At 39.9% G+C, this 26,205-nt stretch overlaps 1 long non-coding RNA gene across 1 annotated transcript in view; it reads right to left on the minus strand.

Moving 5' to 3' along the window:
• LOC126083998 (uncharacterized) overlaps window positions 1–26,205 on the minus strand; it is an 83,652-nt gene that overhangs the window by 20,434 nt on the left and 37,013 nt on the right. Inside the window, exon 2 of the long non-coding RNA XR_007518903.1 lies at window positions 18,058–18,118. This is a non-coding gene — a long non-coding RNA (uncharacterized LOC126083998). The remainder of the gene's footprint in view (window positions 1–18,057; window positions 18,119–26,205) is intronic.

Consider the following 26,205-nt stretch of genomic DNA (forward strand, 5'->3'; position numbering starts at 1 on the left):
AGGACATGAGTGGAGAGTGAGGTAGTGACAGGTTGGTCTTTTGATCTTGTTCCACTCTTGGTTTTGCATATTTTTTATATTTTTTGATGGTCATGATAGGACATATCAATCAAATATTGTCCACTGTGTGCTTTTCCTCTGGGTGTTGTTTATGCTAATTGGATATGAATCTGCTTTTGTGGAGAGTTGCTTTTTGGGCAGGATTCTATAGGGTGAGCTTGTAGGGTGAGCTCATTGTGAGGGATGTAGGGTTTAGGATAGTTCTTTCTGTCACAGCCACGGGATTTGAATAAAACAATTATCCCTATATTGCTCTCTTTCTAGGTTAGTGTCTTGCCTTTGACTTTTTGAGGTGTATAGAGTGATTCCTGTTTGAGTTCCTGAGCTACTCTCAAAAATAGGGCTTTATATTTTTGGTCTCTGACATGCCCCATTACAGCATGAGAACAAAATAAGGTCAGGATACATGAAAACAATTGCTTCCCTGGAACATTCTGAATGTGAAGTCAGGAGACAAGTGCTAGACCTGAAGTTTTCTATGCTTCTTTACAAAATAAAACTGCGCTATCAAAGCCAAAGTAATATTGTTCAAACCAAGTCCTATTTATCTGGAAAACTCAGAAGCAATTATGAATTTCTCCTGGAGAAAAGGACACAGCATGAAATTAACTAACTTAAAAAAAAAGAAGGGCAGATAGCTGGGAAATAGAGGGACAAATAATATGTTGTAGTGTGTGACGAAGCAAGAGCAATTGATTATAATTGTAAGTGCTTGGCTGCTAACCCAAAGGTTGGTGGTTCGAACCCACCCAGTGGCTTCACAGGGGAAAAGACCTGGCAATCTTCTCCCATAAAGATTAAACTCTTTGCCGTTTAAAAAAGCTGTAATCTTTATGGAAGTAGACTGCCACATCTTTCTCCCGTTCATTAAGATTACACTGTAGGAAACCCTATGGGGCAGTTCTACTCTGCCCTGTAGGATCCCTATGAGTTGAAATGGACTGTGTGTCACGCAACAACTAGAGAGGAGGTGCTATGTCAGCTGAGGTTTAAACTTTTCCAATAGGTTGAGAATTGGGGGAGTGAGAGTATTTCAAACTGAGGTAATGGCTTAGGCACCAGCATAGAAGCATGAAAAGGCTTGCTGCTTCAGAATGCTTATTTCCCCTAAGAAGTTAAATAGAAGTGGAATAACCCCAAAAGCCCTCATCAGACCTCACTGAACAGCAAAATATGCTGATTTGCATCAAGTCAGCTTCTTGAGTACAAAATCAGATGCCGATCCCTGTGTCAGGGTGACACCTCGGTGTCCAATGACATCACATGCCATAGGCACTGACCACAAGTGAGCAGAATCCTGGGAGGGAAGAAAAGCTCCAGTCAGTCTTTATGCCAGTCTAGAAAAGGATTTTTCCAGGTTGCTTGGAGTCTTAGGAGCATTATTTTCTTTTTATTCTAAGAATAAAATGAAAACGAATCTGAGAATAATTCACCAGGCTTGAAATTCAAAGAAATAAAATGTCTTCAAATCCAGCCCATATGGAAAGAAGTACCCTTTTGTGATGAATAGTGAGTGCGATTTATCACTACTCTGAGTTTTCAGCACTGGGAATCCCAAACGTCTGTGCTTGTTAACATTCTGCTTAAAATGCAGGTGAAGCATAGACATAGACCAGATAGAGTTGCTCTGGAGTATGGGTAGGATTTAACAGCAGTCTTCGCTTCCTGCTTCTGTAAAGGAGATACTGGGAGACATTTTACCAGCAAGTGAGAAGTCTGCTTAATGGCATCCAGATGTCATTCTTGTTTTATTGGATCCGTGTGACTAGGACACTTGCCTGGTTTTAGCATATTCATCATCTGGCTGTTATCTCTGTGAAGGCACAATCTTCTGCTTAAAAATCTCCCCCAAATAGCAAATGAATCAAGGAAAAAGGAGGAGAATTGAGAAGATTTCTGGATTAACCACCTAACTATGTCAACACGTGTACTTCAGGCGGGATTTGGGAGAAATATTGACTGCAGAAGCAAAGAAACGTGATGGAAGAATATGGGGAGTATATGGCCATAGATCTGTGAATGCAAAGTAGTGACTACTACCTGCCACAGGTGACGGTCAAAATCTGAGGGGAAAAGTCCAGCTGAAGGGAAAATGAAAATAGGCATCTGTCTACCTGTTTGGGTTCTTTTCTTCTTGGATCAGAGGCTGCAGTAAAATTCTAGCTATCTCTTATAGTAAGGAATGGGATCTTTGGGTTAACTGAAGCTCCTGTATCCACTGATGACTGGTTCTGAAAGAGCTGAAATAAACAAAGTACACTTGTCACAGAAACAAAGCTATGTACCTAATTAATCTTTCCTCACTGAGCCAAAAGCAGTTTAAAAAACCAAACAAAACTTGTTGTCGTCAAGGTGATTCTGACTTACAGCGACCCTATAGGACAGGGTAAAACTGCGCCATAGGGTTTCCAAGGCTGTAAATCCTTATGGAAGTGGACTGCCACATCTCTCGCCCATGGAGTGGCTGGTAGGTTCCAACCACTGACCTTCCAGTAAGCAGCTGAGTGGTTAACCACTGCACTACCAGGGCTCCTGCTTTATAGCTATAATAATAGCTATAAAAAAAAAAAATAGCTATACAAACCCCAAAACCAAATACGTTGCCATCAGGTTGATTCCGATTCACAATGACTCCATAGGACACAGTAGAACTGCCACATAGGGTTTCCAAGGAGCAGCTGGTGGATTCCAACTGCTGACCTTTTGGTTAGCAGCCGAGCTCTCAACCGCTGTGCCACCAGGGCTCCAAAAGCAGTTTAGGCAGATGATAATAGTATCTTGAATAGTCATCATTAAAATAGGAACATTAAAATGGTTATACTTTTAAAAACAGATATGTGCTAAGTTTGATAGAGGTTTCCAAGGGAAGTTTAGTTTTACTGACAAAAGATTTAAGGACAGCTTGAATTTGGTTAATGCCTGATTTTTTTTTTTCCTTTAATTTGAAGTTTACCAGCTCTTTCTCAATCTGCTTAAGTGAACGCCCATCACTGCTTAGTGCCTAAGGGAGAAAATGCTATCTCACCAACTCAGAAATTCAAAATATTTTTCCATGTGGTAGGCCACAAAGCTAAGAAGGAAGAGAGAAGTATCTGAGTCCCTTACTTATTGATGCAGAGAACTAACCACAAAACAATCCCCCTAGCTTTAACAAAATCTGGTATTAAACTCATGTAGCACCTGTAGCTTAAACAACACTGTCATTCGTATTAATTTACTGATTTTTATGTTAACTCTCTGCACTCCATTTCCTAGATAAGGAAACCACAGCTTGAGATTAATGATGGAACCAACACTAAACAGCTATTAAGTGGCCTTGATGTGACCTGAGCAAAATATTCTGACTCCAGACATTATACTTTTTCTGGTAAACCAGACACTTTAACTTGGAGTCTTTAATTTCTTGAAATTTTTTCAGTAGAGTATTTGCCAATTTTCAGAAGTTTTCCAATAGAAAAGATCTTGGGGGAATTTCATGGACTCCTAAGGCAACCATCCTCTATTTCCATGTTTGGCTGTGGTTTTGGTTGTAAACCTTCTTCATCTCTGCCTCCTCTTCTTCCTCTTCCACTTCTGTCATCATCATCATCATATCATTATCATCATCTTATCATCAAACTCAGCTTGCACATTGGGCAAATGTTGTGGTGACAAGGACATAATCATTTTATGTCAACCCCCTCTTTCTTCGTTTATCTAGTTATTATTGACAAAAGAGGGAACATACAACTCTTTTTTTCCTTTTTTTTGTGTTTCTTTCTTTCTCTCTCTTGGAATAATCCTAATCCTCTTTTTTTTTTTTTCTTTCCTTTATCCTTTATCTTTTCTCTACTTTATCAGCTTTCCCCCAAATATCTAACAACAGAAATTCCAAAGAGACTGTTTTCTGGAACAAAACAACCATCTGCCTCCTTCCTTGGGCACCACCCTCACACACCAAAGATGGACAGGCTGTTCTGAGCAATCTTTGCATCACAATCCAGTTGACCACCTTCATAGGCTTTGTTCCATAGGTCACACATTGGTCTATGGCCTCAGTAATTCATAGTGAGCAGTGTCTTAGTTATCTAGTGCTGCTATAAGAGAAATACCACAAGCAGATAGCCGTAACAAACAGAAATTTATTCTTCCACAGTCTGGGAGGCTAGAAGTCCAAATTCAGGGTGCCAGCTCCAGGAGAACTCTTTCTTTCTCTTTCTGCTTGGGGAAAGGTCCTCATCATCAATCTTCCCCTGGTCTAGGGGCTTCTCAGAGTGGGGACTCCAGGTCCAAAGAACACATTCTGCTCCAGGCTCTGCTTTCTTGGTAGCAGGAGGTCCCCTCACCCCTATGCTCACTTCTCTCTTTCATAGCTCAAAAGAGCTTGAGTCAAGATACAACCTAATTTTATAGATTGAGTCCTGTCTCATTAACATAACTGCCTATAATCCTGCCTCATTAACATCATAGAGTTAGAATTTACAACACAAAGCAAAATCACATCAGATGACAAAATGGTAGGCAGTTACACAATACTGGGAATCATGACCTAGCCAAGTTGACACACATTTTGGGGGGACACAATTCAATCCATAGCAAGCAGAAACCAGTATATTTTGTGCATGATGACAGTAAATCCAACCTCAGCTGTATCAACAAACAGAGCTTTAATTTAAAATCCAAGCTCTGAGATCATAGTTTCTCAACATCAGGAAGTCTTCTCCTAGACCAGGCAATTTCGAGCCAGAAGGAGCAGCATGAGGATTCTCTCTGGATATGGAAATGACTTGCACCTCAGATATGCGATTGCCCTCTTGCTCCATTCTAAATAGCACCAAGACTCCATATAAAAAGATAGACATAGTTTAGTTCGTTGTGCACCATCGAGTTGATTTTTGACTCATACTGATCCCATATGACAGAGTAGAACTGCCTCACGGCATTTTCTCAGCTGTAATCTTTATGGGAGCAGATCATCATGTCTTTCTCTTGCAGAGCACTGGGTAGGTTTGTGCTGCCAACCTTTCAGTTATCAGCCAAGCATTTAACTATTATGTCACCAGGCCCCCGTTTAGGGAGTGGAAAAAGAAAATTAAATTTAAAGAGAGTCACAGTTGAGTTAAAAACAGCCACAAGAACAGCAACAAAAGATGTTTTTGTTTAATCTTGGTGTTTATGTAAATTGACAACTGTGCCAATATAGTCAATTTATAATCATCAGCCTTGGGGATACAGAATCTCTGAGTCTGTGGAGGGATGGTATGGTGCCCTACTTAGATCTCCCTTCAGAACTAAGGTGCTCATTCCTCCAGCTGCTGCAAGTGTGGCAGCTGACAGTTCTTAGTTGATTCTTCTCCAAGAATTGCCTCAGCCATTAGTGCTGCCTCGCCTATTCTCTGGCTGGTCCATGTGGGGTATAAATGTCTGGTCCCTTTGTTTCAAGTCAGGACAATCGTGGAGTGCCATCCCAACCTCACAGCCCCCTGGAGCAGAACTTTGTTGTGCCTGCACTGCAGTCCAAGTTCTGTCTTGGCCCAGTCCTCCCAGTGGTGACCCTGAAAACAATGCCCAAGAAAGCTCCTGCACACAGTCTGAGTTGTTCTCTGGAGAAGCTGATATACCACAGATTCTTCCAAAACAGTTAAAATATTTCAAGACTTGCTGGAGTAAAAATTCCCTGGCCATCTGCCATAGCTATTCTCCCATATTCCACAGAATAAAACAAAACCTTCTTATCAAGAATCCTTAGAATACCCCTTGCTGTAAAAGAAACTAACTTTACCTCCAGTCCACTCAAAGAGTCCCGCCACGTACACTAGAAGTATGTGTCATTTCTCTGTGGTCACCATCAGTTCCTTTAAATGGGGATATTTTAGCTCAACGGGATTTTTTTTAAGGGGTCAGTGAATATGCCCTTATTAAAATCTATAGAATAGTGATTCTCAAATATAAAAAGGATATGTTTAGTTTTACAGTATAGACTGGGAACCATTAAGCTAGATGTTTGACTATTGTATAAACACAATATATAAAGCACAATCAGTTAAGAAAATTCTTAGAGAGAAAAACTGAACATTGATATAGTTTTAGCACTAACTTATTCTTTTTTGTTCCTGAGAATCAGAAAAGGATGTTATAATAACAGCTACCATTAACTGAAAAGTTATAATCTGCAAGTAGCTATGCATATATAAACTTACATATATAATCAGATTTAATGTTTGCAAGATCCTTGTGACATTGTTATTGCCATTTCCATTTTGAAAACCAGGGAATGAAAGCACAGAGACTGCTACTAAAAAATAGAGCAAAACTGTAAAGATAAAACCTCAACAGAGGGTATATAACAGAAAGCTAGTAATACATATATTTGACAAAGGATGTCTATGCAGACTCTACAAACACCACCTAAAATTAAGTCATTTTTAAAAAGACAGTTAACCCAATAAAATGGGCAAAAGACTTGGACAGACGTTCCACACACACACAAAAATGTAAAGATGCTCAACATCATTAGTCATCAGGGAAATACAAATTAAAACCATGATCTGGGGTCTTAAAAGCTCTCAAGTGGCTATCTGAGATACAACTATTTGTTTCTATGCATCTGGAACAAAAGAGAGAGAAGGAAACCAAAGACTCAAAGAAGAAACTAATCTACAGGACTAATAGTCTACACAAACCATGACCTCACCTACCTTGAAATCAGAAAAACTAAGTGGTGCCTGGCTACCACTACCAACCGTTCCGATCAGAATCATAACAGGCGATGCCAGATAATACAGGAGAAAAATGTAGAACAAAACTGAAATTCCTAAAAAAAGGCCAGACTTCCTGAATCAGTAGAGACTAGAGGAACCCCTGAGACTATTGCCCTGAAATACCCTTTAAACTTGGAACTCAAACCACTCCCAGTGGTCACCCATCGGCCAAAAAACAGAATAGCTTATAAAACAAATAATATCACCCATGAGTACTGTGCTTCTCTAAACAATCATCTAAATGAGAGACCTAAGGGTCAATATTTACCCCAGACCAAAGAAGAGAAGGTGAGGGGGAACAAGGAAGCTAGATTAATGGAAACAGAGCAGTCAGAATGGAAATAATGAGAATGCTGACAGGTCATGAAAAATGTAACCAATGTCACTGAATAATATGTATAGAAATTGTTAAACGAGAGCAAATTTACTATGTAAATTTCCTTCAAAAACACAATAAAATATTAAAAAAAAATTAAAACCACAATGAGATACCACTGTATACCCATTAGAATGGTTAAAATTAAAAAGCCCAAGTTACTTCTTACCCTGCAATTTCTCTTCTTGTTCACAGAAAAGAAATGAAAACATATGTCCGCAAAGTAGCTTGTATAAGAATTTCCATTGCAGCTTTATTCATAATAGCTAAAAACTGAAAACAGCCTGATGTCCATGAGCAGGAAAATGGATAAACAAAGTGTGGTATATTTACACAATGGAATATGACTAAACAATACAAAGGCATGAACTACTGATGCATGAAGGAACAGGGATGAGCCTCATACAGAAAGTTAGGACATAAAAAAGTACATATGATCTGATACTATTTATTTAGAACAGGTAACCAGTAAAAGCTAATCTATGGAAATACCGAGGTTGATTTTTTTTTTTTAGGGATGGGGGATAAACTGGGAAGAGGCATGGGGAATTTTCTAGGGTGATGGAAATGTTCTATACCTTAATTCAGATGTATAAACTTGACAAAATTTAAGATGTATGCGTGTTGCTGTAATTTATATTTTTTGTCATTGTTAGGTGCCCTTCGGTCGGTTCCAACTCATAGCAACCCCATGTGCAACAGAACAAAACACTGCCTGGTCCTGAGCCACCCTCGTGACAGTTGTTATGCTTGAGCCCACTGTCGCAGCCTCTGTGTCAATCTATCTTACTGAGGGCCTTCCTCTTTTTCTCTGACCTTCTACTTTACCAAGCATGCTGTCCTTCTCCAGGGACTGGTCCCTTCTGGTAACAAATCCAAAGTGTGTGGGACAAAGTCTTGCCATCCTTGTTTCCAAGGAGCATTCTGGCTGTACTTTTTCCAAAACAGATTTGTTCATTCTTCTGACAGTCCATGGTGTATTCAATATTCTTCACCAACACCAGAATTCAAAGGTATCAATTCTTCTTCAGTCTTCCTTATTCATTGCCTAGCTTTCCAATGCTTATGAGGCGATTGAAAATATCATGGCTTGGGTCAAGCGCACCTTAGTCATCAAAGTGACATAAGGTCTTTTGCAGCAGATTCGCCCGATGCAGTGCATCGCTTAATTTCTTGACTGCTGCATGCGTGGGCTTTGACTGTGGATCCAAGTAAAGTGAAATCCTTGGCAACCTCAATATTTTCTCTGTTTATCATGATGCTGCTTATTGGCCCAGTTGTGAGGATTTTTGTTTCCTTTATGTTGAGGTACAATCCATAGTGAAGGCCGCAGTATTTGAACTTCATCAGTAAGTACTTCAAATCCTCTTTGCTTTCAGCGAAGCAAGGTTATGTCATCTGCATATTGCAGGTTGTTAATGAGTCTTCCTCCAATTCTGTTGCCCCATTCTGCTTCATATAGTCCAGCTTCTCGAATTATTTGCTCAGCATACAGATTGGGTTGGTATGCCAAAAGGATACAAGCCTGATGCACACCTTTCCTGACTTTAAGCCACGTGGTATCCCCTTGTTCTGTTCGAGTGACTGTCTCTTGTCTATGTACAGCTTCCACATGAGCACAATTAAGTGTTTTGGAATTCCCATTCTTTGAAATTCTATCCGTAATTTCTTATGATCCACAGAGTCAAATGCTTTTGCATAGTCAATAAAACACAGGTAAACATCTTTCTGTTATTCTCTGCTTTCAGCTAACATTCATCTAACATCGGCAATGATATCCTTCATTCCATGTCCTCTTCTAAATCCAGCTTGAATGTCTGGCAGTTCCCTGTCAACATGCTGCTGCAACTGCAATTTGTATTTAAGTGATGTAATTACATACAGCTCAATAAAAATACAAAAAATACATTTTTTATTTTTCTTTGCTTTTCTGTGTGAATTCCCTTCAAAGCCACAGAAGAAGGAAAGGTACAGATATAGTACAAGTTCTGCTCTGGTCCCACTCCTGGACATGCTTTTCAGCTCTAGATCATGGCAACCTCTAAAGTCCCCAAATAAGAGGACTTTCCAACTAGAAAGTAATGACTGAATTATTATGATTAGTCTACCGTAAATTATTATATTGGCAAATGTCTATCTGGAACTAAAGGACAAAATAAGCATCAATATTCTGCTAATCTACCTGCTTATTTGATAACCTGATGACCTTAGTATATGACATAGTACTTTGAATCCATGAGTCTAAACCCCTCAAATTGCAAATGAATATATCGACCACTTATCTGAGGGATAAGAACCATGTTTATAAGTAGAACCCACAGAGTTTGGGAGATGAGGTTTTGCCAACCAAGTTTCATTTATATGAAAATGCTTTTCCTTCATCCTCGTTTTGAAGGATATTATTACTGGATTTATAGGATCTAGGTTGACTATCTGTTTACCTGTCTATCTATCCATCTTTCTATCAATTTATTTATTGAGGCAGTTTAAATATGCTGTTTCATTTTTTCCTGCTTTGCATTGGTTTGCTTGAAAAGTCAGCTGTCATTTTTATTGTTGCACTCCCATATGTTGTTCTTCTAGCTACTTTTAGGATTTTCTTTTTATCTTTGTTTTTCAGGATTTGTTATTATACATCCATAACGTTTGTCAATTATTTCTTCAAGTATTTCCTTCTGCCCCATTCTCTCCCTTTTCTCCTTCCGAGACTCTGAATACATGGATACTTGACTGCTTGATATTACCCATCAGTGTTTTATTTTTTTCTTTTGCTTCATTTTCAACATTTTTTTTTTTTTTTATAAATATCAGGCCCCACTCTGAGACAGTTTCTGTTGACTTTCATTTTTCCTAAATATGATTCATACTTTCTTATTTCTTTTTATGTCTCATAATTTTTGTTAAAAACTGGTCATTTTGGGTAATATATTGTAGTGACTTTGAATTCTATTTTTTTTTTTCCCCCTGAGGGAGGTCATTGTTGTATTCATTTTGTTGTTATTGTTGCTGCTGTTGTTGTTTTAGTAACTTGCCCAGACTTAATCTGCAAAATACGTCTTCCCATGATATGCAGCCTTTGATGGCTCAGGTCAGGTTTTATTTATTTTATTTCTTATTTTTATTTTATTAGCCTGGCTTCCTAGGGCTTGCCCCTGTGTCTGCATGGTCTAGTGGTCAATCAGAGATGATGTCACAATCAGAGATTGTGTCACAAACTTCAAGCCAGGAAGGCTTCCACCCTGCATCTATTGATCTGTGCATTGAGGAGCACATTCAAATTTCAGGCTATTTTTAAGTCTTCCCTGGATTTTAGTTCCCACAGTAAAAGCTGTTTTCCCCCTTGATTCTTGATTCTCTCATCATTCTCCCCTGTGTGGGTATGCAGTCTTCCAGTAAGCTGCTCTACAGCTCTCTCATTTCCAAGATTTTCCTATCAAATTTCTCCCAGTGTTCTGCTCATCCTGACTATGGCTGCACCCTTAGGTTTCCTCATTTACTTCCTACCAAGTCTGTACTTTTATTGACAGGTCCATAGGGCATGAGTGAGCCCCACTAGCTGCTGTTGCTTTTCATGGCCAGCCCTTCTCTAACAGACCTATCAAGTCACCAGAGCTGGAGGAATGATGGAAGCAGTGCTAGGCAAGAATGCCACATATTCCTACTGTTCTTACCTGAAGTTTATCAGTTTATTAACGAGTATTGTGTTTTATGCAAATAATGCACATATTATATGTTTTTTGTAAACTGCACTATACATACCATGTGTTATTTTCATAAGCTTCAGTTTGTTCCTCATCTTCTGGGCTCCTGTAGTGTTTTCTTTCTTTTTTTTTAGCTTCAAGGATTATACTAATCAAGCCATACCTTCTTTATTGTTATTTGTGTATTTTGTCTTTACCACCAGATTTTGGGGGTGCTGAGGTAGGGTGGGGTGATGATAGCATTTCTTCTTCAGCTATTTGTTCTTCTACACCCCCGCTTGTCCATTTCTCCACATTTCTCTGCCAGCTTCTAACACCTAGCACAAGTTCATCAGGTCAATTTGAACTGTGTTCCAAAGAAAATACAAAATAGTCTGGTAATTCTCTAATGTAGTGGTTCTCAATCTTAGCTGTTCTTTAGGATCACTGAGGAAGTTTAAAAATTATGATACCGAAGCTGTACTCTAGATTAATGAAATTAGATTTTCTCATGGTAGGACCCAGGTGGCCAGTGTTGAAAAACAATACTGTAATGTGGAGCAATACCTTTATGAAGCACATTAATATTTGTCTTTACTTTTTTTATCTTAAGCCAACATTTACTACGTCCTTGAAGGAGACGTTGGAATATTGATTGGCAATGCAGAAATTGAATTATACGATGGCCTACACTGCAGTATGTAAATACTTCTGAAGTTATGTTGGCTGAATGCTCCTCAGTGCCCTTGAACTCAGAAGCCTCTTTGGTGGCTGGCAGCCTAAGAGAGACTTGTCTCATGACAGTAAATAAGAAAATAAAAGGAAATAAAACAGAACACTCTAGTATGAAAGTTGTCTGATTTCAAAGACTGCTAGCCTATTACATAAAATGAAATGACACATTAGTATCAATATTGACCTTCACCGCTTTTTCCTCTGGAGTCTTTGTTCTCATTGAAACAGTGATTGGCCACTGGCTTATTTTCAAAGGGAAAGGAAGGAGGCAAATCTTTCACTACCTTTTTAATAAAAACCTTTTTTTTTTTTTGTGAGACTAAGATTTCCTATTCTTGCTTTTGGAGATGACACCACTGCCTCCATTTCAAGCTCCTGGTTCATTCCTCCAACCTTAAAGACAGGTGCAGCTTCCTTTAGGCCATGCATAGAAAGTTGGTGAAAAGTCAGTAACCCTACATAGACCAACTTCTGGGTTTTCTCTTCATAATAAGAAGAGAGAGGAGGAAGAGTGGAGGAGTGAGAGTGAGTTTTAAGGACCTAGAAGAATGTTCTTAAAACTGTGACCTCTGGTGCCAGCAAGATGCTGGCAGAAGGTATAAATTGCATGGATGCTTGTTGAGCTTGACGGAGACCACTATTTTTTATTGAGGATGGTATGGGGGGCTGGTGATCTGAAAGTACATTCTGGTTTGGGGGGATGAGAGGAGAGAATGTGTCATTCAGTGCAACCTCAGCAATTCATTCTTAGGATTTCTGCGCCCCCATCTCCCTTCCCCGCCCCCCGCCCCCCGCTTGTTTGTGTTTTAAAGAAAAGCCTCAACGTCATTTCAGGATGTGTGAAATCCTATTCTTCTCAAGACAAGAATTTAATAACTCCTGAGGGTCCCTATCAGGCCTGTGATTCTACAAGGTAGAAAATATTCAGTTTTCTTTATTTCAAATTGTGCAAATTTGTCAGGCATGTTTCCATACTCATTAGAAACAGTAAATGACACTTTGTGGTAGAAGACTCAGGGCCATCTCGTACTCCATACAGATTGTGTGTTACACAATGCAATGGACTCCATTCCCGAGGCTTCAGTGTGAATAGAATTCCCTGGAAGTGTGAACTTCAGTGGTCTTGTGAAAGACACTGGACCTTCTTCATGACAGTGACAGAAGTGCAGAATCACAGTTGGTACTCTCCGCCCCTGCCTACAATTTTCAGTTGACTATATATTTAAAGGAGCCCTTGTGGTGCATGGATTAAGAACTATGGCAGCTAACCAAGAGGTTGGCAGTTCAGATCCACCAACCGCTCTTTGGAAACCCTATGGGGAAAATTCTACTCTGTCCTATAGGGTTGCTATGAGTTGAAATCAACTCAATGGCAATGGACTTTTTTAGTATTTTTTATTTAAGGTTATTCAGTGATTTTATTTTTAAATCTGGTCTGTATTTTGCCAAACCACCTGTCTGTCAGTCTTGTTGAACTGCGGTGGCTTGTGTGCTGTTATGATGCTGGAAGCAATGCCACTGGTATTTCCAATACCAGCAGGGTCACCCATGGTGGACAGTTTTCAGTGGAGCTTCCAAACTAGGAAAGACTAGAAAGAAGGGCCTAGCAATTCACTTAAAAAAAATCAGCCAATGAAAACCTTATGCATTGAAACAGAATATTGTTCCATATAGTGCTGGGAGATGAGACCCTTAGGTTAGAAGGCACCCGAAAGGCACAGTGGCCACAACAATGGACTCAGACCTACCAAAGATCATGAAGATGGCACAGGACAAGGTAATATTTCATTCTTTTCTACTTAAGGTCACAATGTGTTGCAGCTGACTTGATGGCAACTAACAACAATAACAACATATATAGCTAATTTAGCCTACCTTTGGGTATATAACATAGGTGTAGAAGGGAAATCCACTGACCTAGATAAAACACTGCTCTGATGGCATAGATATCATTTCTCTAGAGACTGATGTCATTCCTAGGAGGAAAGGTCAGTCTATGCATTCAGTCATATTCTCAAATGGTCCTCTCCCAGTGGATAGCACTACAGCCAGGCTGACTATGAAGTATAGTTATTTCCAGTCAAGCTCAGAGCTATGATTTGTGTTACAGACCAATCTCAGCTCAAGATTATTATCATTAATGTTATTTTCTTCCAGTTCTTTCTGTTATGTCCATTCGGAAATAACAGCTCAGTGTTCCTCAGAAGTCACAGAAAAATGAGGGAATTGCTTGGCCTGGTCCTCTGGAGTGAATATCAGTTGGCATTCTGAGACTGAGGGTCCTCCCTTAGCCCAATCACCTGGACTCCACATGGTTCTAAGATCAGGGTGCCCCTTGTACTCTCTCCAAAGTACTTCTAGAGGGAAGATATGGTCCATCTGGTCCACAGCCAAGCTGGGATAGTGTAGGTATGAAAGGTGCTAGGATTTTAGGAAGTGAAAGGAAGATCTCCAGGCTAATGGACTAGTACTGCTGAGTCCCATCTAAATGGGTATTTGCTGGATGGTTACACCAGTTCAAACTGAGAATTTGAGGACTTTTATTCATGTTTAATGATTTATATGTATCTACAATATTCAGGGAAGGAGTTAGGTACAGATCATAATGTCTCCATGAAATTGTTAAACAGCAGTGTATTGGAGGATCTTCCCACTGTGGTTTGGAGTGATCAGAGAGATGCTGTGGAGGAAGCAGGACCTGAGTTGGGCCTGGAAACTTGCACATAGTATCCCTAGGTGGTGGGGAGGGAAGAACAGGAAGAACATACTCTGGGTAGTAGCGGACTGCACTAACTTGGACCAAACGTGAGGTTCACAATTCTGCACTAGGAAACTAGAACTCTTATAATTACTGCCACCCCCTTGAGAAGAGATACATTTGCCCAGGAAGTTAGCTGCTGTTTGTGGTCTGAGGTCTAGCAAGCTCTTGGACTTTCACTAGAACATGTCCCTGACACAGGTAGATGCCTTCCAGCGTATTAGACCAGCAATGTGTTGAAGGCAGGATGCTCTGGAACATAAGTGGTAACAGACAGAATGACAGCAGGACCTGAGGAGCTGTTTTCCCAACCATTACTAACAGCATCCTATTTCCATTTGGCCTGGCCTAATTTCTTCCAGGAGGCCCTGGGTGGTGCAAATGATTAATGCTTTGGCTGCTAACTAAGAGTTTGGAGGTTTGAGTCCACCCAGAGGCACTGCACAAAGTCCTGGCATCTACTGCCAAAAAATTAGCCAGTGAAAACCCTATGGGGCCCAGTTCTACTCTGACACAAACGGGGTCGCCATGAGTCTCAGTCGACTCAAAGGCAACTGGCTTAATTTCTTTCAAGTTATGTGCTTATCTGTGGTTTAGAGATAATTTGTGCTGTCGCTGCTTGGTTGACCTTCTCCTCATCCTGAGAAAGAAATCATAATTTAAAACTCAAGACAGCTTTGACTAGAGCTACAGATAATTCTGCAGCTTTAGCTCAGAGACTGGGCTGTTTCAGCAAGGAAGATAACCAACAAGATCCTCTTTAGAGCAGAGTTTCTCAGTCTCTAATGCACATATGACTCACCTGGCTGTCTTGTTAAAACAGCTCTGATCCAGTAAGTCTGAGATGGGTCCAATGTTCTGCATTTTTAACAAGCCCTCAGGTGATGCTGATGTTGCTGGTCTGAGAACCACACATAGTAGCAAGACTCAGGGCACAGTATGGATGCTTATGGTAACAAGGCAGCCAAGGAGGTTGAGTGTGGGAAGGAGGAGGATGGAATGGAAATACTTTTCATATGAGATTATAGTCGCCCAGGATCCTACATAGGCTTGACTTGACAATGAGTCATGGTGTTCTCCACCCAGACCCTTGCTTCCCATTACAAGGTGCTCCCTCAGGACATGCCCACGCTGAAGCCTCGGGAATACCATGCCTTTCCCATCAGAAGCCCATTGCAGAGGCTTACGCATTTCCAGCAACAAAAGAGCCAGTGGCGAGCTGAAGGCTTGGTTGGTTTTTGCCTTTTCTCTTCATCAACCAGATGGCAAATGTGAATCTTTGGGGTTCATTCCACACTATTAGCAGGTGTTTATTGCAAGTCTACTCTGGGCCTATCACTGTGCTAAGCATGTAGATCTCTGGTGAAGGGTAAAAAGAGGTAACCTGCTGTCCAGGGACTTACTGTATTATTGGGAAGAAAAAAATCCAAACACTTGCATGCAGTGAAAGAAAAACATGAGAGCAGGGATAAAATTATGTGCTAAATTGAACATAATCAAGTGCCAAACCTATGACACACTCAGTAAATGCTTTGAATAGTCAGGGGGGGTTTGTATGTTGGCTTAGCTTCCTGAATAGTTTCTAAATTGAGGGCTCCACTGCTGGACTTGGGTTGGGATTTTGGAGATTTCGTGGATACAGAATTTGGAGCTATTGGGTGGGAAAAGGAAAGGGAGAGCACAGCACAGCACAGAAGCACAATTCACTCATTTCAGCAGCTGAGAGCTCTTCAACGAATGCAGATCATACTCCCCTCCCCAGGCCTTCCCATCCCTCCTGTGAATGAAGCATTTCTTTAAATGAAACCACCTCTAGATAATGAGATCATTGCTACGCTGTGCTGAGTCTGACTGGACACTCCCACAGCTTGTAGGGGATTCAGACCTAAAGTGAGTTCTTTCCACAGAAGATGAACAATAATGGGGTTTAATTGGCGAGACCATCTTGGGATCTCAGGGCAGATACATTATAGTTTGTAGACAGGGCAGGCAAAGGCAGAAGGGGGTGGGAAAGGCCCTTGAAGGCAGAGATGGAGACCATATCTTTTATCTTGTCTGTGAAAGCTCTGTGGAAGAACAATACCATTCAGTACTTATACAGCACTGGTAAAGACACATGACATCCCTGGAGAGCAAATGCAGTAGGAGGAGAAGTAGGTCTCCTCCTACTTCTGAGAGTGGATTATGGGCACGGAGCCTCTACGTGCCAGCAGAAAGCACTCATGCATGGAATAGCCAGGCAAACTGGGAGCACAGACCAGGTCCATTGTGGTCAGGTCTACCAGATGGCTTGGCTTTCTCATGCATAAAGCAAGCCTCAGATCACTATACTTCTCTTTGTGATGAAATATATCAAGCTTTCTGAGTTGTCCTATGGAAGACCCCCCTCCTAACTAGGACTGAGGGTAAAAAGGTAGCATCTTCCCTCCTCTCTGCATATGGGGTTAGGGGAATCACTTCCAGCTCTCTTCAGAAAGATCCTCTTCAGATGTTCTTTCTCTTCTGCCCATTTTTATATCCTTTTCTGTTTAAGTAGCTCAAGAGTTACATGGCCTTCTTGTTGAACATTTCCTGTGTGAATTCTCCATATGAGGTCTGTTTCATGTTCACTTTGGATGGATCAGAGAAATATCACAGTGGTGCCTTAGGCTAAACTGAGGCAGGGAGAGGGTTCACATAAACTTTGGAGCACACCAGCAGCTGTTCTCCATCTATGGAAAAAGGTTGACAGGGAACTGCCAAAATTTACCTACAGGCTAAACTTGAAAGAATCCCCTTTCATTTGCTGGTCTTATCTTCTCGATCAAGAGCCTTTGGAGCCCCAAGAGTTTCCAGTTGGTGGCCCACAGGCCATATCTGGCCCACAGATGCATCTCCTTTGGCTAGTATTGCGGTTTGTACAAATCTGAACTACTTTCCAACACTTTTAAATGAGCATATTTCTACATACAAATTTGGAATTCTCGCTTCTATTGATAAACTGGGAGGCTCTGGAAATCCTGAGCTCACGCTCCTGATGGGAAGCACTGATCTTAAGCTGAGGAGCAGCCCATCCAGACCCTGTGTGCTCTCTGCTTTGTCGCTGCCTCCTAGAGCCCACTGTACTCATTTCCTTTACTGGCCTAGCCTCTGTATTTGAGAGTTTGGCCTTCATGAGTCAAAAATACAGTCTGCATTTACTTCATCGTGGTTCTATAGGTGGTGTGTCTAAGGTCGGAAATACTCGTGGCAGAGTGGTTAAATCTTACAGCGGCTAACCAAGGGCTCGGCAGTTGGAATCTACCAAGCGCTCCTTGGAAACTCTATGGGGCAGTTCTACTCTGTCCCGTAGGGTCGCTACGTGTCAAAATCCATTGCAACGGTTTTGGTTTTCTGGTTTATGCCTAAGGTGGAGCCCTGGTGGCACAGTGGTTAAGAGTTCGGCCTATGGTAGGGAGCCAGAGGTAGTTCAGTGGTAGGATCGTCACCTTCCATATAGAAAACTCGAGTTCAATTCCCAGCCAATGAGCCTCATGCACAGACACCATCCGTCTGTCAGTGGAGGCTTGTGTGTTGCTATGATGGCGAACAGCTTTCAGCACAGTTTCCAGACTAAGACGGACTAGGAAGAAAAGCCTGGATATCTACTACAGGAAATCAGCCAATGATTTTCTGTAGAAAGCCCTATTGATCACAATAGTTTGATATTATTGTGCAGGGGGTGCTCACCAAGAGTCAGGGGTGGGGGCTGTTCCGACAGCAGCTGACAACAACGACAACCACGACATCCCTAAGGAAAGACAAGAAAGAGGTCAAGAAGGTAGGGTTGGATAGGGGTAGTCCAGGAAACACTGAAATTTATTTTGGAATACCTTAGAAATGGTCCAAACTAGAGGCAGAGAAATAATCTACACCAATACTTCTCAGACCATCTGTGGAGGACCAGATTCTTTTTTAATTTCCAATCCATTGCAGACCTGCACTTTTGTAAAATACTATATACATGTATTTCTAGGAAGATAAAAGCAATATAAAAAAAACTATACAAAACACAAGGACAAATTTTATTACTAGATTCTACAGACATAAAATTAATTTTGATAAAGATAACATAGGAAAAAAGATAATTAAAAAACTCATGTATATTTTTTATGGATCCATGCACCAAGGCTAAAACAACTGAGAATCACTGTTACAGCTTTTTGTTTCTCTGCAATTATAAACTAATTAAAAGCTATGAGTGAAATAGTAATCTTTCATTTTAAGTGCCTGTGTGCACACTTTCAATGAACACCATATACAGTAGAAAACAAAGCTCTAATGCAATAAATGTGTTGCTTGCTTATTAATTTATTTAATTTTGTTGGATTGACAACTACACTACTCATGGTGAAATGTGTATTTGACTTGTTTCTGTATTTTGTTTTTAGAGAGCGCTAGTGGCACAATGGTTGTTCACTGGAAACTTGGCAGTTAGGACCTACCCAGCGGCTCTGCAGGACAAAGACCTGGCAGTCTGCTCCTGTAAAGATTACAGCCTAGAGAACCATATGGGGCAGTTCTACTCTGTCACCTGGGGTGGCTATGAGTTAGAATCTGCTTCACAGCACCTAACAAGGAATCTAGTCTCGCAGAAACATCTTGACAAGAACGGGATAACAAATTTTAAATAACATCAGCAAACTTAAGGTATTGATTTTTAACTTTTCTCCCAAGTGAAGCAAGTGATACAAATTTTCAAGATTCACCTCTACTCCTTCATTAGTAGCAAATTTCAACAATGTTATCTCATAGAGTTAAAATTAAAATTAAAATTAAATTGTCTTTCATAAGAAATGGATTCTGGATCCATGAATTTTCTATTTGTAAATCTTTGGGTGAAAAATAAAATGGAAAGTGTTTTTACAAAATTTCTAAGTAATGGTTTGCAATTGTGTTATTTCAAGATTATCATCTACTTCATTTTGAATTATTTTCAATTATTAGACATATGAAAACACTCTGTAGAAACTCTGTTCACCTAAGCTTCTAACTTTTTTTGGCCTTTAATCTTATCTAACACTGAAAACCTTATGAATAGCAGCGGAACATTGTCTGATATAGTGCTGGAAGAAAAGCCACCCCCCCAGGTTGGAAGGCACTCAAAAGACGACTGGAGAAGAGCTGCCTCCCCAAAGTAGAGTCAACTTTAATGATGTGGATGGAGTAAAGCTTTCAGGACCTTCATTTGCTGATGTGGCACAACTCAAAAGGAGAAGAAACAGCTGCAAACATTCATTAATAATCAGAACCTGAAAAATATGAAGTACGAATCTAGGAACATTAGAAATCCTCAAAAATGAAATGGAATGCATAAACATTGATACCCTAGGCATCAGTGAGCTGAAATAGACTAGTATTGGCCATTTTGAATCAGATAATTATAAAGTCTACTATGCTGGGAATGACAACTTGAAGAGGAATGGTGTTGCATTCATCATCAAAAAGAACGTTTCAAGATCTATGGTGAAGTACAGTGCTGTCAGTGATAGGATAATATCCATAAGCCTACAAGGAAGACCGGTTAACACTATTATTCAAATTTACTCACGAACCACTAAGTCCAAAGATGAAGAAATAGAAGATTTTTATCAGCTGCTGCAGTCTGAAATTGATTGAACATGCAATCAGGATGCACTGATAATTACTGGTGATTGGAATGTGTAAGTTGGAAACAAAGAAGAAAGATTGGTAGTTAGAAAATATAGCCTTGGTGATAGAAACAATGCCAGAGATCAAATGGTAGAATTTTGCAAGACCAACGACTTCTTCATTGCAAATACCTTCTTTCACCAACATAAACGGCGACTACACACATGGACCTCACCAGATAGAGCACAAAGGAATCAAATTGACTACATCTGTGGAAAGAGACAATGGAAAAGCTCAATAGTACCAGTCAGAACAAGGGCAGGGGCCGACTGTGGAACAGACCATCAATTGCTCATATGCAAGTTCAAGCTAAAACTGAAGAAAATCAGAGCAAGTCTATGAGAGCCAAAATATGACACCTGAATTTAGAGACCATCTCAAGAATAGATTTGATGCATTGAACACCAGAGACAGAGGACCAGATGAGTTGTGGAAGGATATCATCCATGAAGAAAGCAAGAGGTCATTGAAAAGACAGGAAAGGAAGAAAAGGCAAGGATGGATGTCAGGGGAGACGCTGAAGCTTGCTCATGAACATTGAGCAGCTAAAGCAAAAGGAAGAAATGATGAAGTAAGAGAACTGAAGATTTCAAAAGGTGGCTCAAGAAGACAAAGTAAAGTATTATAATATCATGTGCAAAGAGCTGGAGATAGAAAACCAAAAGGGAGGAACATGCTCAATGTTTCTCAAGCTGAAAGAACTGAAGAAAAAAATTAAGCCTCGAGTTGCAGTACTGAAGGATTCTATGGGGAAAATATTAAACGACACAGGAAGCATCAAAAGAAGATGGAAGGAATACACAGAGTCATTATACCAAAAGGAATTAGTTGATGTTCAACCATTTCAAGAGGTAGCATATGATCAGGAACCGATGGTACTGAAGGAAGAAGTCTGAGCTGCTCTGAAGGCACTGGTGAAAAACAAGGCTCCAGGAATTTACGGAATATCAGTTGAGATGTTTCCACAAACAGATGCAGCGCTGGAGGTGCTCACTCATCTAAGCCAAGCAATATGGAAGACAGCTTCCTGGCCAACTGCCTGGAAGAGATCCATATTTATGCCTATTCCCAAGAAAGGTGATCCAATTGAATGCGGAAATTATAGAATGAATCACATGCAAGCAAAATTTTGCTGAAGATCATTCAAAAACGGCTGCAGCAGTATATTGACAGGGAACTGCCAGAAATTCAGGCTGGTTTCAGAAGAAGATGTGGAACCAGGGATATCATTGCTGCTGTCAGATGGATCCTGGCTGAAAGCAGAGAATACCTGAAGGATGTTTACATGTGTTTTATTGACTATGCAAAGGCATTTGACAATGTGGATCATAGCAAATTATGGATAACATTACGAAGAATGAGAATTCCAGAACACTTAATTGTGCTCATGAGGAACCTCTACATAGATCAAGAGGCAGTCATTTAGACAGAACAAGGGGATACTGATTGGTTTAAAGTCAGGAAAAGTGTGCACCAGGATTGTATCATTTCACCATAACTATTCAGTCTATATGCTGAGGAAATAATCCAAGAAGCTGGACTATATGAAGAAGAACAGGGCATCAGGATTGGAGGAAGACTCATGAACAACCTGCGCTATACAGATGACACAACTGTGCTTGCTGAAAGGGAAGAGGACTTGAAGCACTTACTAATGAAGATCAAAGACCACAGCCTTCAGTATGGATTGCACCTTAACATAAAGAAAACAAAAATCCTCACAACCGGACCAATGAGCAACATCATGATAAACAGAGAAAAGATTGAAGGTGTCAAGGATTTCATTTTACTTGGATCCACAATCAACAACCGTGGAAGCAGCAATCAAGAAATCAAAAGACACATTGCATTGGGTAAATCTGCTGCAAAGGACCTCTTTAAGGTGTTGAAGAGCAAAGATGTCACCTTGAAAACTAAGGTGCACCTGACCCAAGCTATAGTATTTTCAATCGTATCATACGCATGTGAAAGCTGGACAATGAATAAGGAAGACTGAAGAAGAGTTGACACCTCTGAATTGTGATATTGGTGAAGAATATTGAATATACTGTGGACTGGCAAAAGAACAAACAAATCTGTCTTGGAAGAAGTACAACCAGAATGCTCCTTAAAAGCAAGGATGGCGAGACTGTGTCTTACATACTTCGGACATGTTGTCAGGAGGGATCAATCCCTGGAGAAGGACATCATGGTTCGCAAAATACAGGGCCAGCGGAAAAGAGGAAGACCCTAAACGAGGTGGATTGACACAGTGGTTGCAACAATGAGCTCAAGCATGACAACGATTGTAAGGGTGGCGCAGGACCGGGCAGTGTTTCGTTCTGTTGTGCATAGGGTCACTATGAGTCGGAACTGACTCGACGGCACCTAACAACAACAACATTAAACTCTTTAAATATATCAAAGATACTAAACAAATAAGCATAACTAGCTGTTAAATTCACTATTTAAAATGATGGGGCCTGTTCTTATCTTGCAGAAACACAATAGGTTTGTTTAGTAGTTCAAATATTCACAATAGAAATTTTCTTTTCAATAAGCATCATCTGACCAGCTGTGTATAATCAGCTTCCATATTGTTACAAACAAAAAAGAATAATCTCAAATTTAGTGCATTAACTGTTATGTAATTTGTAATTTATGGCAAGTACAGTATTAGCTCAGTTAACGTTTTTGTTTTGTTTTGTAACAACACTTTCTTGATGAAGGAAGCACTGCACTGATCTACATCCTGGTGCAACTATTCCAGAAGCTTTCCTGTTACTGTAGCTATGCCATCACGACATACTCCTAAAATCTAGATTCCAAATCACATTTTTTTTAATTACTCCATCATGGTTTTACATAGTTTAGAGAAGCCTGTGTTGTTGAAAATGAAATTCAGCAAACAAATTCTTCCTTCATGCCACCATCATGTTTAAATTGCACATGCACTAAAGGAATTATTATTTTAGCAATGTTTATGCATTTTTTCCAGTTGCAATGAAACTTGTGGTACTAACTTTGTTTTATGAGTCCATCTGACATAACATTGAACTACAGTGTCATTGGAAAATAGCACATGAGCTACCTTGTTTGATGAGATTTTCTCAACATTTTCCAAGCAAATATTTTTAATGCAGTCTTTCTTACTTATCTAGTGCTACTGTAACAGAAATACCACAAGTAGCTGGCTTTAACACACAGAAACTTATTTTCTCACAGTTTAAGAGGCTAGAAGTCTGAATTCAGTGTGCCTACTCAAAAAAAATTTTTTTTTTTTTTTTTTTTTTACTCTAGGGGGGAAGGTTTTCTCCCTGTAGGCTTTGGAAGAAATTCCTTTTCTCTTCTGAGCTTCTGCTCCTGGGTGACCTTCATGTGGCTTGGCATCCCTCTTTCCCCATCTCTGCTTGCTAGGTTGTGTTTAATCTCTTTTAGATCTCAGAAGAGATTGACTCAAGATATATATTATTGTTATAAAAATATAACAAGATACACCCTACACTAATCCTGTCTCATTAATTTAACAAAGACAGCCCATTCCCAGATGGGATTATAAGCACAGGCATAGAGATTAGGGTTTACAACACATGTTTTTGGGAACACAATTCATTCCATAACACAGTCTCTTATTAATATTTCAGCAAATGTATGTGGCTCTTTAGACTTAGGAACTCAAAGTGTTGTTTATAACAAGTTCACAAAACACATTTGTTTCTTATGACTTCTGAATTCAGTACATTTTTAAAATAACTATTTTGGTGTTGAATTTACTTTTTCTGATTAGGATGTGAATGCTGCTTATATTTGTTGATTCATTAGCCAAGACATCTCTGCAAACACACTGCTATTTTAGCACTTAAAAACTGTTGTTATTGAGCCGATTCCGACACGTAGCAACCCTATAGGACAGAATAGAACTGCCCCATAGGGTTTCCAAGCAGTGACTGGTGGATTCAAACTGCTAACCTTTTGGTTAGTAGCCAACCTTCTAACCACTGCACCACCAGGCCCCATTTTAGCACTTATGTATCAGTTATGGCTACAAAACCGAACTCAACATTTGAGGTATCAGACCTCTAAGGAAAACTAGTATTATTCTTTTTTGCCTTCATTTTTTTGGAATCACACCCATTGTCATCCTTCGGTTAACCCTACAGTTGCAACCGGGAAAGGTGGGTATTTTCCTGACAAAAGTGTTCAGTGAAGTTTATTTCCCTCTGGAAATTGGAGTTAAAAATTATTTAAATTTCAGTTTACTAATATAGCTAATTTAACAATGTTCAAAATAGACTTAAAACGAGCTTGATTAAAAGTTAAAACTATTGTAAAATAAAATCTGATAAATGTAAATAAATGCTTATGCTTCTCAGATTTTAAAAACTTTTGGGTGACAGTTGACAAAGTAATCATAAAAGTCACATGTCCTGAAGGCCTGTTGTACAGTTATAGGTACCTTGTACAACACACAGCTCGCCAGAAAAGGGCCACAAGACCCAAGCTGGTTCGACAAGATGAGTTGTAGCAATGTCAAATTGCTATAAAAGTTTCCAAATGCTTACTCTCAATTTCTGTAATTATCTTGTTTCTAACCCGTAACAAATGGCTTTTGGATTGTCACTGGCCTGTGGATTACATTTTGAGTAACACTGAAATAGATGCCTCCCCAAAGACTTTTTCAGTCCTGTGAATGATAACAAATTTTCTAATATTTGTGGAGATATGCTGGACTGATAAACTACTCAGCCAGAGGATAAGATTAGGGATTATATTTGGCTATGAGTAAGAAAATAATGCGAATTACACAAGATAGTAGATAATTACTCATATCAAAGGAGTCGGGGGTAGGGAAGGGGAGAGTGTAGTCAGTAATCCTTTATGTAAGGGATCTAGGCTTCTTCTTATCGTTTCACTGGACATGCTTTCTTTTCTAGAGTCACCTCATCGTCCAAGATGGGTACTAAAAAACCAAGAAACCAAACCTGTTGCCATCCAGTTGATTCCAACTCATAGCTACCCTATAGGACAGAGTAGAACTGACCCATAGAGTTTCTAAGGAGCACCTGGTGGATTCCAGCTGCTGTCCTTTTGATTAGAAGCAGTAGCTCTTAACCACTACGCCACCAGGGTTTCCAAGACAGGTACTAGACACCAGTCATTACATCCATGTTCAACCAGCTGAAAGGAGGGGAAGATAAGAAGAGTAGTTCCTTTTTAAAGACACTTATAGCTAAGTAAATGATTATGATACAATGGTACCATAGCACATTAGTACTTCCTTAGTAAAGAAGTAGATGCAAAGTGCTTTGGAAGCCTTGGACAGAAAGAGATCATTAACTTCATTAGAACTCTGAGCATGTGACACAGCCTTTGGCTCAATTCATGTCTAGTGCATAAATAAAAGTATAAATGACTGAGTGAATCAAGGGTACTGCATTAAACACCCAGTCATGCCTCTTAAAGTCGTCCTTGAGACACTACTATGCCTGTGTGAGGTACAGAAGATAAAACGGAGGTAGAAACTTACCAAGACTTTTGAAAGAAAAGTAGGAGACATAAAATAAAGTAAAAAATAATATAGAATCGAATGTGATTTGTGTGGGGAAAAAATAATATGACTGGAGAAAGTAATGTAAGATTAGAGAAATCAAAGGGGTCACAGGCTAAAAAGGTGTCTCGAAGGACTTAGGAACTGAAATAAGCTTGGAAGGATACTGTTGATCCTTGAAAGCAAAATAAAAGACTTCAGATTGGAGTCAAAATGGGTCCTATCTTGCGAAAATAGTATGTCGCTGCAGTTCAGTTTAGTGAACAACATGTTTGAGGACAGCTCTGCCATTTGATGTGTTAACACAGAAATGCCAGTTTGTTTCCTCCAAATGCAGCTCATCAAGTCGAGATGTAAAAATCAAACTCATTGCTGTCAAGTCAATTCCCACTCAATGGCAACACTATTAAAACAAACAAACAACTAACCCATTGTGGTTGAGTAGATTCCAACTCATGGTCACCCTATAGGACAGAGTAAAACTGCCCCGAAGAGCAGCTGGTGGTTCAGACTGCTGATCTTTTGGTTAGCAGCCAAGGTCAAGTCGAGACAGGCACACCCCTTATTGGAGAGGTCTCGGGTCCTAGAAGTCCTAGAAAGGAGCCTCCCTATACTACAACAGTGTCAACAAGAGCTGATCTCTTTCTACATAATGGAAA

This window comes from Elephas maximus, chromosome 10 (assembly GCF_024166365.1).
Source record: "Elephas maximus indicus isolate mEleMax1 chromosome 10, mEleMax1 primary haplotype, whole genome shotgun sequence".
NCBI lineage: Eukaryota > Metazoa > Chordata > Mammalia > Proboscidea > Elephantidae > Elephas > Elephas maximus.